We start from the raw sequence: 15,042 nt of genomic DNA, 5'->3' as shown, positions 1-15,042 counted from the left end.
TAAAAACCACTGAGATGATGAGCCTCCAGTGGCATTCAACATCTTGGTTAACAAAGCAATAAGATCGCCGGCAGTTCCGTTGGTGCACCTTGAAAAGAGAATCAATAAGAATGCCTCGGGTTCCAAACACACATAAAGAAATACTTAATGGACAAGTCAGAAGCCTGGAGAACGTGAAATAAAGTTATGATACGTTGCTTTCTTACTAAGCAAAGTAAAGAAAATGAACGCCTACCACGCTCAGCTGCTTTCTTTCGCATGTCTCGCCTAACCTCAAAGTGAAAGGGGCCTAATGCGAATTGCCAGCGGAAGAAAAAGCGTTACAAAAAGAACACACAGTAAGAGAGCGGCTAAAATAAGAGTGCTTATAAAGAAATATATCTTGCGTAAGTTTCGTCAGTGATTGGCTGATCACCACCGTGACCATGTCGCCGAATGCTATCATGACCAGCGGGCACCAGAATGCTCGCCAATGAGGAAGCCTACGTACGTAAGAGAAGGTTTGTGATTACAAGACCTCTCCAACGGTCATTACAGCGCCTTCTAATGAGTGTCGAATCACTGCGCCATAGTCAGTATAATGACCTCTCTGACGATGCTGTCTGGTCAACCGATAAACAAAGTCCCTTTCCATACCTTTGTCAAGAATAGATGCTGCGAGGGTTCTTCGTTTGCTTATTCAAACCAAGACGCAAACTTTTTATAACCCTCCGTGTGTTTAAAACTGCAGTCTGCGAAGGCTTGACTCTTTGTCGAAGATGCAATTGTCATACTTTGCTGTGCCGCTTCTGGTTAGGGGTGGTTTTTACGAAAGCCTATAATTCTTCCTTATGGGAATGTAAGTTGCACCTACGTGTGACTCGTGTAACCGCGAAGAGACAGTCGAACGCATACTGTTTCTTTTTCCATCGTCATCACAACAAATGCGACGTTCTTCAGACCATGTCAAACCACCTAGATCGTAAACAATTGTCAGAGACAAAGATTCTTGGAGAATGGCCTCGCACTGCTTGGGCAGTGTATGAAACAGCGTGTCCTAAGTTACCGGTTGTTGGCGTGATTGGCAGCCTTACGTGTCCCCACAGCTGTAGGGCCTTCCCACGTTCTTTGGTTCCTTCCCGGGAGTTTGGCGTTCGCCGTTTCCTCGCCAGATAAATGTGTGGATCTTTATACGGGGTGATAATTTTTGAGCTCTCTGGAATTTTTAAAAATTGCCCGTTGCAGATAAGGTAATCCCAGTCGTTCAGCTCGAATTTTCAGAGAGGCGCGCATTACTTGCCCGAGAAATCGGAACACGTATTAAGCAAAATAAATATATAACAAACTAAACTCTTAACTAATTACTTTAAGACACATATTGCAATTTACGAATTGTAGCTAGTGAGTTTGACCGGTCTGTCCACATGGAATAAATTTTCAGAATGACACCAGTTTGTAAATATGCGCTGTCTAAGTCGCCGTAAAAATTCACTGTTTATCCACTTACTTCTAACAAAACGCTCTTCTATGCATTGAGGCACAAAAGCAACTAGAACACCCATGTATTTCGTCCCACACTTTCGGAAATAATATCTCGAAACTGGTCTCACCCGGAAATCCATTTCAAGTGGATATGTCTTGCAAACTCACCGGCTGCAATTCGTAAATTGCAGTATGTGCCGTAATTTATTTAATTAAGAAGTTAATTAGTGATCTTTTGTTAATATGTGTTTCGATTTCTCGTCCTAGCCTCCTCGAATAATCCAGATCAAGGACAAAAATTTTGTTAGCGGCAACAGGCGATCTTCAAGAAGTCAGAAAAACTTAAATACGATCACTACGCACATAAACAGATCGAGCCACTGGGCACGTGCCTTTTCCTCGCCGGATATAATGAACGAGATGAAAGGGGGTTAACCGAAGAGCCCGATTTTTATTAATCATATCATAAGAAGCCAACGAAGGCACCGAGGATAACATAGTGGATATTACTTGTACTTACTAATTGAATTAAAGAAATGATAAATTAATGGCAATGAAAGTGAATGAGACAACAACTTGCCGCAGGTGGGGAACGATCCCATGTCTTCGCATAACACGTGCGATGCTCTAACCAATTGAGCTACCGCGTCCCCGTTTCCCCATCCCCTATGTTGCCCTTGGTGTCTGTGTTTGTTGGCTTCTTATTATATGATTAATCAAAATCGGGCCCCTCGGTTAGCCCCCTTTCTTCTCGTTCATTACATAACGCGGGTCTCGAATACGGCAACATTGATGCCTTCAGGTAGCACGTGTTGGTTTATTGACCAGTTGCCTTCACCCAAAAAGATCACGTGCTCGTGACGCCTACGGCAGAAAGGATGTTTGACATCCGCCGCCAAGGTTACTTGTGAGTGGTGGCGCTGGCTAACACTCCCTAGGTTAGTTGTAGTAGTAAAAACATAAATACCAAGAATGTGGATGGGGAAACGGCGCCGCGGTAGCTCAATTGGTTAGAGCATCGCACGCGTAATGCGAAGATGTGGGATCGTTCCCCACGTGCAGCAAGTTGTTCTTTTTTGTCAGCTTTCACCATTAATTTGCCACGTCACGCCGACGGTGGCGCTAGCTTTTCCAGTGGTGGAGCTCGTCTAGCGATGGCGAACGAGCGCTGCGCCGAGAACTATGGGTCATCAATCACTCGATTTGGCAGTTGGTGAACAATGGATGCATCCATCATAGGTTTTGACACTCATGCTAATGAACCTACAAGACTAGACTCTCTTTTGCACTAGCTCTGGAGACGAACATTTTTCTTTGTCGGCGCGACGGTGTACACGCACGGACACAGGAAATTTCGTGGGATAGCCATATACAGCTCCGCTGTAAAACATTGTGCAGGAACCATCCACCATGATCGTCAACGTAACCGAACATCCATACACTTGTATAGAAAGGTATTTGCTGTGTCAAAAGAATGAAGCCCTTGACGGCGCATATATTTGTAGAAGTGATAATATTTAGGTAGCAGTCATTGTTTTATTGGGCAATTCCTTAGGGCACAGAGTTATTAACCGGTACATCTGTGGCGATAGTATAGGTAGACAGCAAGCGTGTATCCCTGAACTAAGCAGTTCGTAGTCGGCGGCGAAGTCGCCCCGTGAGGAGCCCCTTGCGTCGGCTCCTTTTCACGAAAACGAGCGAAGGAATCGATGGAGCGAAGGAAAGCTACACTCTTTAGAATAAGCTTCGCAAAAGAACAAACTCTCTTTATGTACATATTGTCGTTTCTTGTGGTGGTAAATATTATGCGTCATACTTTCTCATCACTTCGTTTAGAAAGAGCAAGAAATTAGTTAGGCGAAGGGCATGCGGACACGAATAGAGAGACACGCGCATACTTGGTAAATTTTGCAGAGCCATAAATTATGCGATCAATGTGGCTTTGTAAGGTTTGCGGAGACACAAAAGGCAAGTACGTGGGTGATTATAGTAGCGTAGGTGGGGCCTGCAAGACTTGCACAGTAAATTTCTCATTTGATGCGCAGCCAACGGGTTAGCGCTGCTCTAGCGACCCCGCCTGAGTGGCGCCTTCCTGTTGCTTCGCTGGCATCCCAGAGGCTCTTAACAGCGAAGTTTCCGTGCCCGTCGTGTTTGGGCAGCAAGGGGGGCACAGGAGTGCGCGAAAACGACGCTCCAGATTAAAGAGCAAGTTTGTGCTCTCGGCGAGCAGGGAAGTCCTGTGGGGTGCAGCGAGGAGCGGTAGCGCTTTTCGCGTGCGGTGGCCCGGCCTGAATAAAAGATGGCCAGCTCTTTCGCGTGTTGTAGCTCGACGCGCATTCCCGCGTTTCGGACCTCGGCCGGCAGCCGCCGTTTCTGCCGAGCCAAGCCTTTCGTCGGCACACCACCCGCTGTGAACGCGTGCTGGCGGCTTCGTATGCGAGGAAACGGTTTGGCGAAATCGAGTCTTGTTGTGTGCAGGGGACACGCAAACCACCACGAAGGGCAAAACGGAGGCACGCTTCTGTCGGAGACAGAAAGAGCGTGTTGTGCGTTTCCTGAACAGCTCCGCAGTGCAGCCGAAGAAACGTTTGTAGGGGAACATTGAACGCTATCAATGAGTGAACCAGCCTTGCGAAAATAATGAACTACGGAGACTCCTATAAAGCGCTTTGGCCCACGCGTTACTGTGTTTCACATTTTTACAATATTTCTTACGTGCTTGCGAAACTGAGGTTTTTGTCAGGTATCGCAATACACCCTCGGTACATATCATTCTGTGAGCCTTCCATGATCACTGACCGAGCTTACATCGCTTAAGGTATTCGTGCTGCGTTGCGTGCGTTGCGTGCTGCGTGCTGCGTGTGTTAACAGCGCTAAATGAAACTTCGAAAATGAATGCGCTTATTATTTTTTTTTTCATTTGCATGTTTGTATGGACATAAGTTGAACACTTTATATTCATGTATGCGCTATGTTTATAATGACTTCTTATTATTGGTTCCGCACAGGATCGCGCTGTAACTCACTTATTTTATGTGTAAACGTGATTATACTTCACATGTACCTTTAGTGTGATATCTTTCTTCTGGTTAAGAGAAATATAGTTACTCAAAGTTGTACGATGCGAATGGTTACCGTGAACATAGAAATTATACAAGCAAATGTGTGAACTTCTGTATGATGCTGTGGTACGGGTGGCAGGAGTTTGTTCAAGCAGCAATGGCAGCTTTTTGTCCTGCCTCCTTTTGTCGCTGTATATTGGACGCATGAGGCGAAAATAAAGTTTTATTTATTTATTTATTTATTTGTTTGTTTATTTGTTTATTTATTTAGTTGTTTATTTATGGAAGAATTCTTTTTTTCACTTAACAGATCAAGCCTGCCGATGTTTGAAATTATGTAACTAAAGTTTGGCGCGTATGCGAAGTACTTCAGTAAAATGTATTCTTTCGTTCAACTCTTGCTGACCAAGCTACACTATTTTTTTATTCGAGCACTTTGAATGATTGAACTTACCTTCTTCGTTTTATTTCATTTCTTTTTTTGTATAGCTTCTATCGATCTCCATTCGACATGCTCCGATTTCTAGACGATCACAAGAGAAAGAAGAAAAATGAAAGAGCAGGGCAGGACCACATCTCTACATACAAATGCAGTATACATCGATACCGTATGCGCGTCTGCTCTTTCTTTAGCGAACGCTGGTTAAACCTAACCTACCTCGTCGAGCGCGACAACTCTTTCTTTGTAATCAGTCGTCGCTAGGCGCGCGGCAAGAAACCAAAGATGCAGAAGATTACGGTCGAGACGTACGATGCGTGTGCGCGCCGTGGAAGGCGGGTAGAAAAGGTATACCCTGTAATGAGAACCCGGCCTCACCTCGAGAGCTACCGCACTAAAGGGATTAGGACCCCGTCGGTGGAGATTTATCCTGGGCTTCTAATCCTCTTCCCGGTACTTTGAGCGGGATGTCGACATCCGTTCTCCTCCTTTCCTTCTTCCTCTGCGGCTCTCCCGTGTTACTCGTCGCGCGTCGCAAGTTCTCGTTTTGCAGCGTCTTCCTTATCCTTGCCAAGCTGTGCGACTTTGCCTTTTCTTTTTCTTCTTTTTTGTATAACACGGAGCTCATTCTTTTCTGACCTCCGCGTCCCCTCCCCAACCGCTTCGAGGTGGAGGGATCTTCACGTTCCTTGTTGATTGCCCCGGTATGAACTCGCGGCAGGACAATATTGTCCGGTGCTTCGGAACATGGCCGAAGACAGTGCTTTTCTTCGGCGCGTGACCACCGAAAGAGTCACATGGCAGCTTGCCAGGACGTACGGCGTGGCTTCATTCTTTCAGACTCAGCAGTGGATGAAAGTGCTCTCCTTTCTTTTTTTTGTTTTTTTCTTCTCATCGTTCCTTTCCTTCCCAAGTAAGAGCGAAGATAATGTATAGACGGCTTGCTGCTTCTTATGAGACCAAGTTCATTCTGTAGTGGGAGGGGAAGCGGTCACTCGGGGTAAGACCGGCACATTTACTTCACGGCGAGTGAATGTCAAGTGTTGAGACAAGCTCGGTAGCATCTGATTTTCTGGACGAATTTAGCAATTCGTACTGGTCTAGCTCAGAGAACAGCATATGTTGCGTTTAACCAAACAATGATTTACGAAGAACTTGACCGCTGCGGATGAGCCGTACCTATACTTTTTTTTTTTGTTTAGAGCCAGCGTTCGAATACAGACGGGCTGGTTACGTTGGAGTGCAATGATTCTTTCGACTCTTTCGATCTCTAAAGTGCGTGGGCTCTTCTGATTAGAAGGTGTTTACGTTTAAGAAAATGCGCATTAAATAAAAGCGCCCTTGTGGTGTTTGTTGTTCTCTGTCCGTGTGTTTCGCGCTATCTTCACTTTATCATAAAACTGTACGAACTCGTCCAAATGTCAACCTGGCTCCGTATATTAGGGAATGCTGTGATTTTACAGCTAAAAATTAACCATTTAAGTTACCCGCCGTGGTTGCTCAGTGGCTATGGTGTTAGGCTGCTGAGCACGAGGTCGCGGGATCGAATCCCTGCCACGGCGGCCGCATTTCGATGGGGGCGAAATGTGAAAACACCGGTGTACTTAGATTTAGGTGCACGTTAAAGAGCCCCAGGAGGTCGAAATTTCTGCAGGCCCTCACTACGGCGTGCCTCGTAATCAGAAAGTGCTTTTGGCACGTAAAACCCCATAATTTAATTCTTTTAACCGTTTAAGTTACAGGCCTTTTTGGTTTTTCTTTTATTAAGTGTATTTTTGCCAAGGTAAGAATGACGGACTCTGTTCTGTTGTGTTATACACGATTTGCTACGGAGATATTGCAGTTATGAGTACCTCGGCTCCTGCATTTTCCTATATTACACAGTGAAAAACAATGAAAGAATAAATTAAAACCAACACTAAACACTAAAATAAAAAATGAATTAAAAGATGACACTGAAAGGATTAAACACAACCCCGTAACGGAGAGTTCACATTATTGTCTGTCCCATTGCGCTACCCAAACATAATATACATTTCAAAATCAATATACTATGAACATCAATTTTCTTCTTCTGTATATTGAGGCATGGACGTCACAACCATAAGGGCAAACAAGTTCAACTATTAAGCCGCATTAAAGCAGAAAGGTGACAGCTTTCGGCCATGGCAATACGGTCGCACTAGTATCAATGATTCACTCGGCAAGAAATAGCTTCGATCTAAGACTTCCAAAAAGGTGTCTTTTTTTTACTTTTAGTTTATTGAGGGACGTCTTTCAACTTCTATCCCGTCGCCCTTACTTTATTAGCTTCAGGACCGGTCGCCCTTAGGGACTCCATTTGTAATTCAATGCCTGCTGCCGTATCTCGGCAAAGAGCATAACTTTTGGTTTTTCTTATGTGTTCATCGTTGCTGACTATTGTACGCAGTTTGTTCGGTCGATGCGTCGTCTGCCAAGCTATTTTTCGGACCACACTGCAATTTTTAGCCGAGTCGTAACGACCCGAGTGCCTCTAATTGTTCCGGCGATCAATTCCTGAGCACGGTTCCCTTCTCGGCTTTACTTATTGACGAAGGGGACGATGGTCAATGAAAGTTCGACACTTCACTGGACTTGAGATAAAAGTCGGAGCGGTTCCCCCTTTGCAGTGACTCTAATTGCCTTCGCTTTCCGAGGGGCGCTGATGAAGAACAGAAAACCAGTGCGATTATCCGCTTCGCTCTCTGGCGCCCAGCTAGAAGCAATTATTGTGAGCCAGTTTTGAAAGTGACGCATAATTATCTCAAACGGTTCCTCAGAATTTAGCTCTACTTTTGCGAAATTTGCTAGGGCATATCATACTGACATAATATGCATAATATGTGTGTTAGAACTGAGGTAACGCAATCAGCCGCAGATTCTCTCTGCGATGCTAACATCGCTGTACCTTGGTAACATTTCCTGCAGACACCCTATTCTAACTGTCGCAGAGGTGGCGTAACAACGGGACACCTCTTATGCCACTTTCAATGTCTCACGACAAGGCAGTCACATGCTTGATAGCACTGTATACCAAGGCCGCCCGCTGTCTTTCGACAGCTGAGTACCATTGCGCGCGGCCGAGGTGGACTGCCTGTCCCTCGCCGTATATTCATTTGGCCTAACGTCATGTTTGGTCCTAACTAACTAACTAACTAACTAACTAACTAACTAACTAACTAACTAACTAACTAACTAACTAACTAACTAACTAACTAACTAACTAACTAACTAACTAACTAACTAACTAACTAACTAACTAACTAACTAACTAACTAATTAACTAACTAACTAACCAACTAACAAACAAGCTAACTAGCTAACTAACTAGCTAGCTAATTAATTAATTAGTTAACTGTCTAACTAACTAACCAACCAACTAACTAACTAACTAAGCAACTGAGTAAGATTACTGACTGACTGACTGAGTAAAACGCGGACTATAACGTAGACAAGACGAAGACAAGCGCTGTTTTCTTCTTTGTGTCTGAGTGCGCCTCTCGCGCTGTTCCTTTTCTAAGGTAATTACCAACTAGCAAAATCATCCACGCAAACCGAGCAGAGGCCTTAAGAGTGATGTTAAGTTAAGAGTGATGTTAAAGGATTCGCGCAAAGTTATCTAAATGGTTCTACGCTTTAGAACGTGTCATGCGGCACAGATGGCTCGGATCGTTTCTTGGCGAATGATGAGCGTTTTTAAAGGGTCAGGTGAGTGCAACTATTGCTAAGCTGATCACGGGCTTGGTTGGCAGAAGAATGGCGCGTGCACACGTGATAAGATAATTAAAAATTAATCGCTTCTTTGTATCTTGTTGCAGGTGTTTAATGAGGGATGATGAATTTGGCGAGCAAATCCAAACCAATGTAACGGTAGTTGTGCAGGCTAGCAATTTAATCCCTATTTATTAACTGAATGGCTATTGATGTCTCAAACAGTGACTGACTAAAGGAGTTCGAAGTCCCTTTATCGATTGGCACTTCGATACGGGCGCCCTTTGTGCCCTGTCATGGCTTGTTTATCGCCGTCGGGGCACTTTCTTCGGTGATAATCCACAAGTATAAGCGTGTAACATCGCACCGGACAAAAACTGATGAGTGGGCAGCGAAGAGCTACGCCACTGTTTTAAATGCGTAAGCATTTCTTTGCCCACCCAACGAGGAAACCCGTCCGTCCGTCCATCGCGTAAGACGAGATCGCTTTCACGATAGAGCCCGCAGCAGCGAGCGAATTGACCTACATGCTGCCTCTCGCTTCAGTGCGGCCTAAGCGGCAAGAACACAGCGCACACGAAGCTAACAGCACTTGGCGCACTGCGTCCGTGCGATGTGTTTGGTGGGCGAGACAAAGTGCAGTGAACTGTGAGGCAAAAAGAGGGCAACGAAGAATGCGCGCACTGATGTGAATCCCGTGCTGGGCAAAAGAAGACGACGTCGAAGAGCCTCGAGCACGAGGATGCACGGCATGAGCAAAAGAAAAAATAATAATATTCAATAAATAAACCAAAAAAAGATCCACTCGGGACTCGCCAACCATTCTTTCTTTTGGGGCGACTTCACTGGCATCCAGCCACCTGAATGCTTTTCTTGCAGTTTACAATTTCATTAGAGAGACAAAATTAGTATCTTGCTGAATTTCTAAAATTATCAATAATTTCTATTATTCCATTTCATTACGTTAACTTATTTTATCAAAATTCTTAACAACATTTTCATTACACTTCTAAATTACAGTTCTATCGTCCCGCACTCCACTATCCAAATCTAGTTTCGCTTTACTTCTAAGCATACGGAAAACCGCCTGCTTCTTGGCCAATCCCCCATAGTGGGTGTGCGCCACTGTTGATGATACAAGACAAGACAAGACAAGACAATGGCCCACGGAGCTCCCAGCAGCCACTCACCGGTGAACACGGAGCTTCGAGGGTCCGCAAGCTGAAAAAGGCACAAAGGCCAAAGCGGAAGAAAAAGCGAGACGCGCTGGCAGGATAGCGGGAGTTCCAAGAAGCGACGCAGGACGAAGGTCGGCCACCGAACCGGGAGACGAAGACGAAGCCTGGTTCCAGACCCGAGCCACCGGGGCTTCACTCGACCGGCGCCTCCTGCCGGCGTGTTTCCGTGCGTCCGAACTCCGCCAGGCCGCGGACTTCAACCTGGGGCCTGCGGACTCCGGTGCCCGTAGGCAGAGCGGTTGCAGTCGGGCTACGACCCCGAGCTTTGCGCACAGCTGCCTGGCCTGAGTACCCGATTGCTCCGCACCTTCCATCTGAAAGTGCCTCCAAGGGGCCTGCGTTCCCGTTTCAAGCCGGAGCTGCTGCGCTGTGGTCACCAACCCGCCGGTCAGCGCCAACGATATTTTCGGTGAGACGTACGCCGCTTCTTTCATCGCTTCGCCGGCGCCCGTCAACGTTGAACTGCTACGCGTGTTGACACTCTCGGTACGCCCTATGGCCCCTAACTCTTATTGTGTGGGTTATATTCTAGCCCGAATTGTATTCGTGTCTTGCTGTGAATTTTTGATTTTGGGACGAACGGCTTTGTCCTCTATTGTCTTTTCTGAGGTTCTGCCTGAGGCACCCGTTTTAAACATTAAAGAAAAAACCTGCTACAGATCCCTTTCAAGATACGGTCCGTGCGGCCGCGCTATACGTAGCCGCCGCTGGACTACGGTTGATCACGGTTGATAATGGTTCGCACACAATGGAGCCAGCGTCCCTGACCACGTTTACGTACGAGGTCTACCAAACGTGGCACTGTTCAATTACGTCCCCTGCTACAGCACGCATCGGCCAGTGCATGGTCATCTTCTACGAGGCAGCGGCATCGTCCAAACGCACCATCATATAACATGAGTGAACATTGCTACTATTAACCTCTTTCTGGTCGCCTCATGCTGGTCTCAGTTAACATTTCGGTGTTGCAACCGCGCTTCTCCGTCTCACGATCCTTTCGCGGTGCTTCTCGCAATTATACCGAACACAGCATTGGACGGCGACGAAACAGCACGTGATTCGTAGCAAATGCTTGCGCATCATTTGGATAACTCCCACAGGGGTTTCTGCGTGTAATTTCTTTCTGTAGCATGTAACACAAGGCAAAATCACCATCAAGTGATTTAGTCAATACTAATAATAATACTTTATTGCGCCAAGTATTAAAAAAAGATGTACAAATATCCGGCCTGCCAAAGCCTCATTGGGCTTGAGTGGCAGAGCGCGACAGGCAGCGGAACCGCGGACATATATACCCACAGGCATAAACGCACATTAAAAATTACGGAACATCAAATTAGTAGAAGTGATTAGGACCGGTTCTAGAGCACCTTCTTTGTTAGTGCGGTTCTGCGCACTAAGACGATGGAGGGTGAAGGCACAGTATGGCAGCGTCCAATACAATGAAATTCCTTTGCTGGTTCCTCTGAGTCCATTTATGCGATCTCCACTATCTTTGTCACTGTATTGAAGCTAAGGAACCGAAAGGAAGCATGGTCAAAAGAACACAAACGCCTTCCCTAGATGCCACTGTTAATGGAGACTGGCGAGGAGCAATAGGGAGCATTCCCGGGTTAATCTGAAAACAAGAATGCTCACAGCACAGGCTTGTTATTCAACGCATTTGATAAGGAAGCTACGCCGTTGCCTTTTAATCTTCTGGGAAATTTGTACGCCGCGTAATTTGTTGCCCGTAATTATATTTATCGCATACCACGCGGCCCCGTCTCTGGGCGCACACACAGCTGGCGTCTCGCAGACGTGTACCGAGAGACGATGCTGGCAATAAAGCCTCGAGATTCCTTTGTTTTCCGGCCACGTGAATGCGCTTCCAGTGAACGCCTCGGCTGTGCACTGGTGATGCCTCGCAGGAACATCTCAGAGAACGTACATCTCAAATTGCTTGAGATTAAGGAACGAATTCATACGGTGTGCGTGCACGAAACAATTACTGCACTCAGCAAAATTGCAAAGAAAAATGAAGAAACAATGAAGCAAAAAAAAACTAAATAAAGGAGAAGACAGCAACCGACTTTCTATTGGTGGCACTAAGGATTCCGCGCGACAGTCGTGAATAAAGTCCCGCCTGCCGCTTTGCGCAAGCTTCTTGGTCGCCGCGAAACGCTGCGAAAAGAGGTGAAATAAAAACAGGCGCAGCTGCCGCCGCGCAAGAAGCGACCGATGTCGCTAGCGTAGTTTGCTCCTACTCGCGCTTAATACATGCCTCCGAGGAGAAGTCGAGGGGGCGGGTGGGGGGCGGTTCTGTCTTACTTAGAGGGCCTTGCTCAGTCTGGCGGGACGTGACTGCACACGAACAAGCTGCGAACTTCGAGGCAAGAACTGCGCCGCTAACTCGTGATGAATACGCTGTCCGGGACTATGTCTCATTAAACAGGGCTTAAACAAGTTCCTCCCTTTCTATCTTTCGCAAGTAGGAAATTCGTTTTGTTCCCCTTCTCCGCTGCTCTCTTCTTGCATCAGCGGGCGTTCTCTCAAGGAAAATACAGCGCGTGGTCAGATAGAGTCACAAAAGGGATAATCCTTTCCCGGCGCTGTCATTTCGCTTATTCATTTTCCCGGCCCTGTTGATTCGTGTTCTTCACCCGAGGACTCGGTCCCTGCCCTGCCTATTGGTCCGTGCGCGATGGCGCGTTCCGCGCGACTATCAACCGCCGCGGGGCGCGGCGCGCCCGAATCGCGCCTTGTATCCCCCGGTGGTTAATTACCAAACGTTGTCCCATTCAGGCCTTGCACACCGTCCGGCCCCTCTTCTAATCCCTCTTTGTCAACGCTTCTAATGACTGCGGCTCGGGTAACGGCGCGGGCCCAGCAGCAGCTGCGCCGCGAACCGGCGGCAGCCGCCCACCGTGTTCGAAATAAATGGCACGCCCGCCCCGAAAGGCGCGCCGGGTGTTCATCAGCACGTTCAGTGAAGGTGGCACCCCGCCTCCGTTCCTCCTGCTTCCCAATCTACGCGCACTCTGTCTTAACAAAACCATGCAGAATTGGGAAAGCCATATATAGATCAGTCGCGAGCCACCCGAGCGTAGCGCGCCACTAAGGCGATGTGGGTGTTTCTATGAGGCCTACAGGCCTTTAGGAAACTTTTGTTTTGTGTGAATATGTTTATTGCGTATATGTGTGTTAGGTGGCTGTATGTGTTGTTTGTAAAGTCACGGCGTACGTCCCTATTGTTACGCAGCACCTGGAGTAGAATACCAGACGATCAGCTCAGTTTATGCCAACTTCTCATTAAACTCAGCATCTCTCATCAGGCGCGAGTCAAGCAGGATGCGAGCTCGAAGGGCTAATTTCTCGCAGGGTCGGTCATTCGCTAATCTAAATCTATTGATGAACTCTGTATAAAGTAAACAGACGTATTTCGATGATATATATATATATATATATATATATATATATATATATATATATATATATATATATATATATATATATATATATATATATATATATATATATATATATATATATATATATATATATATATATATATATATATATATATAGAGAGAGAGAGAGAGAGAGAGAGAGAGAGACTATTGAGGGCCTATGGACATATAGTGTTTCCCATTTGGCTGACCAGTGTCGAGAGACTTTCTTTAAGCGACGCTTCTTGAAGTCCACGTAGCGACGATAGACCGAGAAAAAAGTAGCCTTGTCGGTATAACTATGGTCAATAATTTACATAGGCGAAAGAAGAAATTTGCAAAGTGAGGTAGTAGTTTATAAAAAGATGGCGTACGACTTATAGACAGTTTAATTACCCTTATATAAGTTGTGAGGGGCCCGCACATCGGTTATATGGCCCGATCGCAGCTGCCCATGGTTGTTACCCCGCCGGAAGCTTTGTCAGCGGAAAGTATGTTTGGATGACGCCACATACAATAAAGAAACAGTTGGGAAATATCGCCTGTCTCATGACATACGTTACTCCCGTTTACGTCGACACTTTTGACGACAATCCAAAGCTATGGCAGAGCTGCTACGGCGCTGCACCACTCTATTGAGGCGAAGTGGACATGTCGCGCTCACACACACACGCACACACACTCAGAGAGAGAGAGAGAGAGAGAGAAACAACACAAAGAGGAAACGGGGCAGACATCGCGCGCATAGCCGTCGTCGCCGCAGACGCCGGAAGAGCGGCTTCGTCTGGCGACAAGATCGGCGGGGAAAGAAAACTACTTCGCGCCGTCGCGTAGTTCATTAATAAGGGATCCTTCTTCCCCGTCGAGGCTATAAATTTCGCGTTCCGCAGCTGTACGGCGAACTATCAGGACGAGCAGTGGTGCTCCTTAATTAGGTCTCACAGCGGGGCCAATGTTCACTTCCTTTTCCTTTTTTTCTCACTATTGCCATTGCGCTTGTACCGAGCATTATTAATAAGGTTCACGACTTCCAATTTCTGCGTTCACTTTTTCGCTTCAGTGCACGTTGTGAACGGGGTTGATGCCGTGCTATTAGAAACATACGAAGTTAGTCTTCTTTCTTTTTTGTTCTTTTTCTTGCATTATTTTCATTCTTTTTTTCTTCCTTCTTTTCAAGTTACCGTCCTACTTATTTTGCCAATTGACTTCCTTGGGCCGTACAAGCCTTTAACGTAAAACGCAATATTTTTCTGCAAATGCAAGAAAGCTTTACGGGATACTTTTTAGAGAGCTGTGGAAGCCTTTTCTGGCCTGTGTGAAAAATATGTAAGAGGAACCTTTTTCTAAGAACTCGAAGCTCCAGGTATTGAAACTCAACTGGGTTTCCTTTTGTTCTTTCGTCCTTTAATATTATTGTTATTATTGATTTAGTAAAACATTTGAGTAAAGCTATAGGAGTTATTTATAAAATTACTAATTTATTACCCACATGGCTCAATATTTGTATGTACTCAGCACTTCTCTATTCCAAAACATATTTTATTCTCGTTTGGGAAACCACTTCATATGGAAACTTAAATAGATTGCTTGTTCTGAAAAAAAAAAGAAGCCTTTAAAGCTATTGAAGGTTATTATGGCTGACCGCGGCATTTGCCTGCAGAACCCTTATTCAAGAAATATAC

At 45.9% G+C, this 15,042-nt stretch overlaps 1 protein-coding gene across 1 annotated transcript in view; it reads left to right on the top strand.

The window, feature by feature from the left end:
- LOC135898519 (uncharacterized) overlaps positions 1-15,042 on the top strand; it is a 160,168-nt gene that overhangs the window by 65,229 nt on the left and 79,897 nt on the right. The window lies entirely within an intron of this gene.

The sequence above is a fragment of the Dermacentor albipictus genome, chromosome 2 (assembly GCF_038994185.2).
Source record: "Dermacentor albipictus isolate Rhodes 1998 colony chromosome 2, USDA_Dalb.pri_finalv2, whole genome shotgun sequence".
In the NCBI taxonomy this organism is placed as follows: Eukaryota; Metazoa; Arthropoda; class Arachnida; order Ixodida; family Ixodidae; genus Dermacentor; species Dermacentor albipictus.
This window is presented reverse-complemented; position numbering and strand designations above follow the sequence as displayed.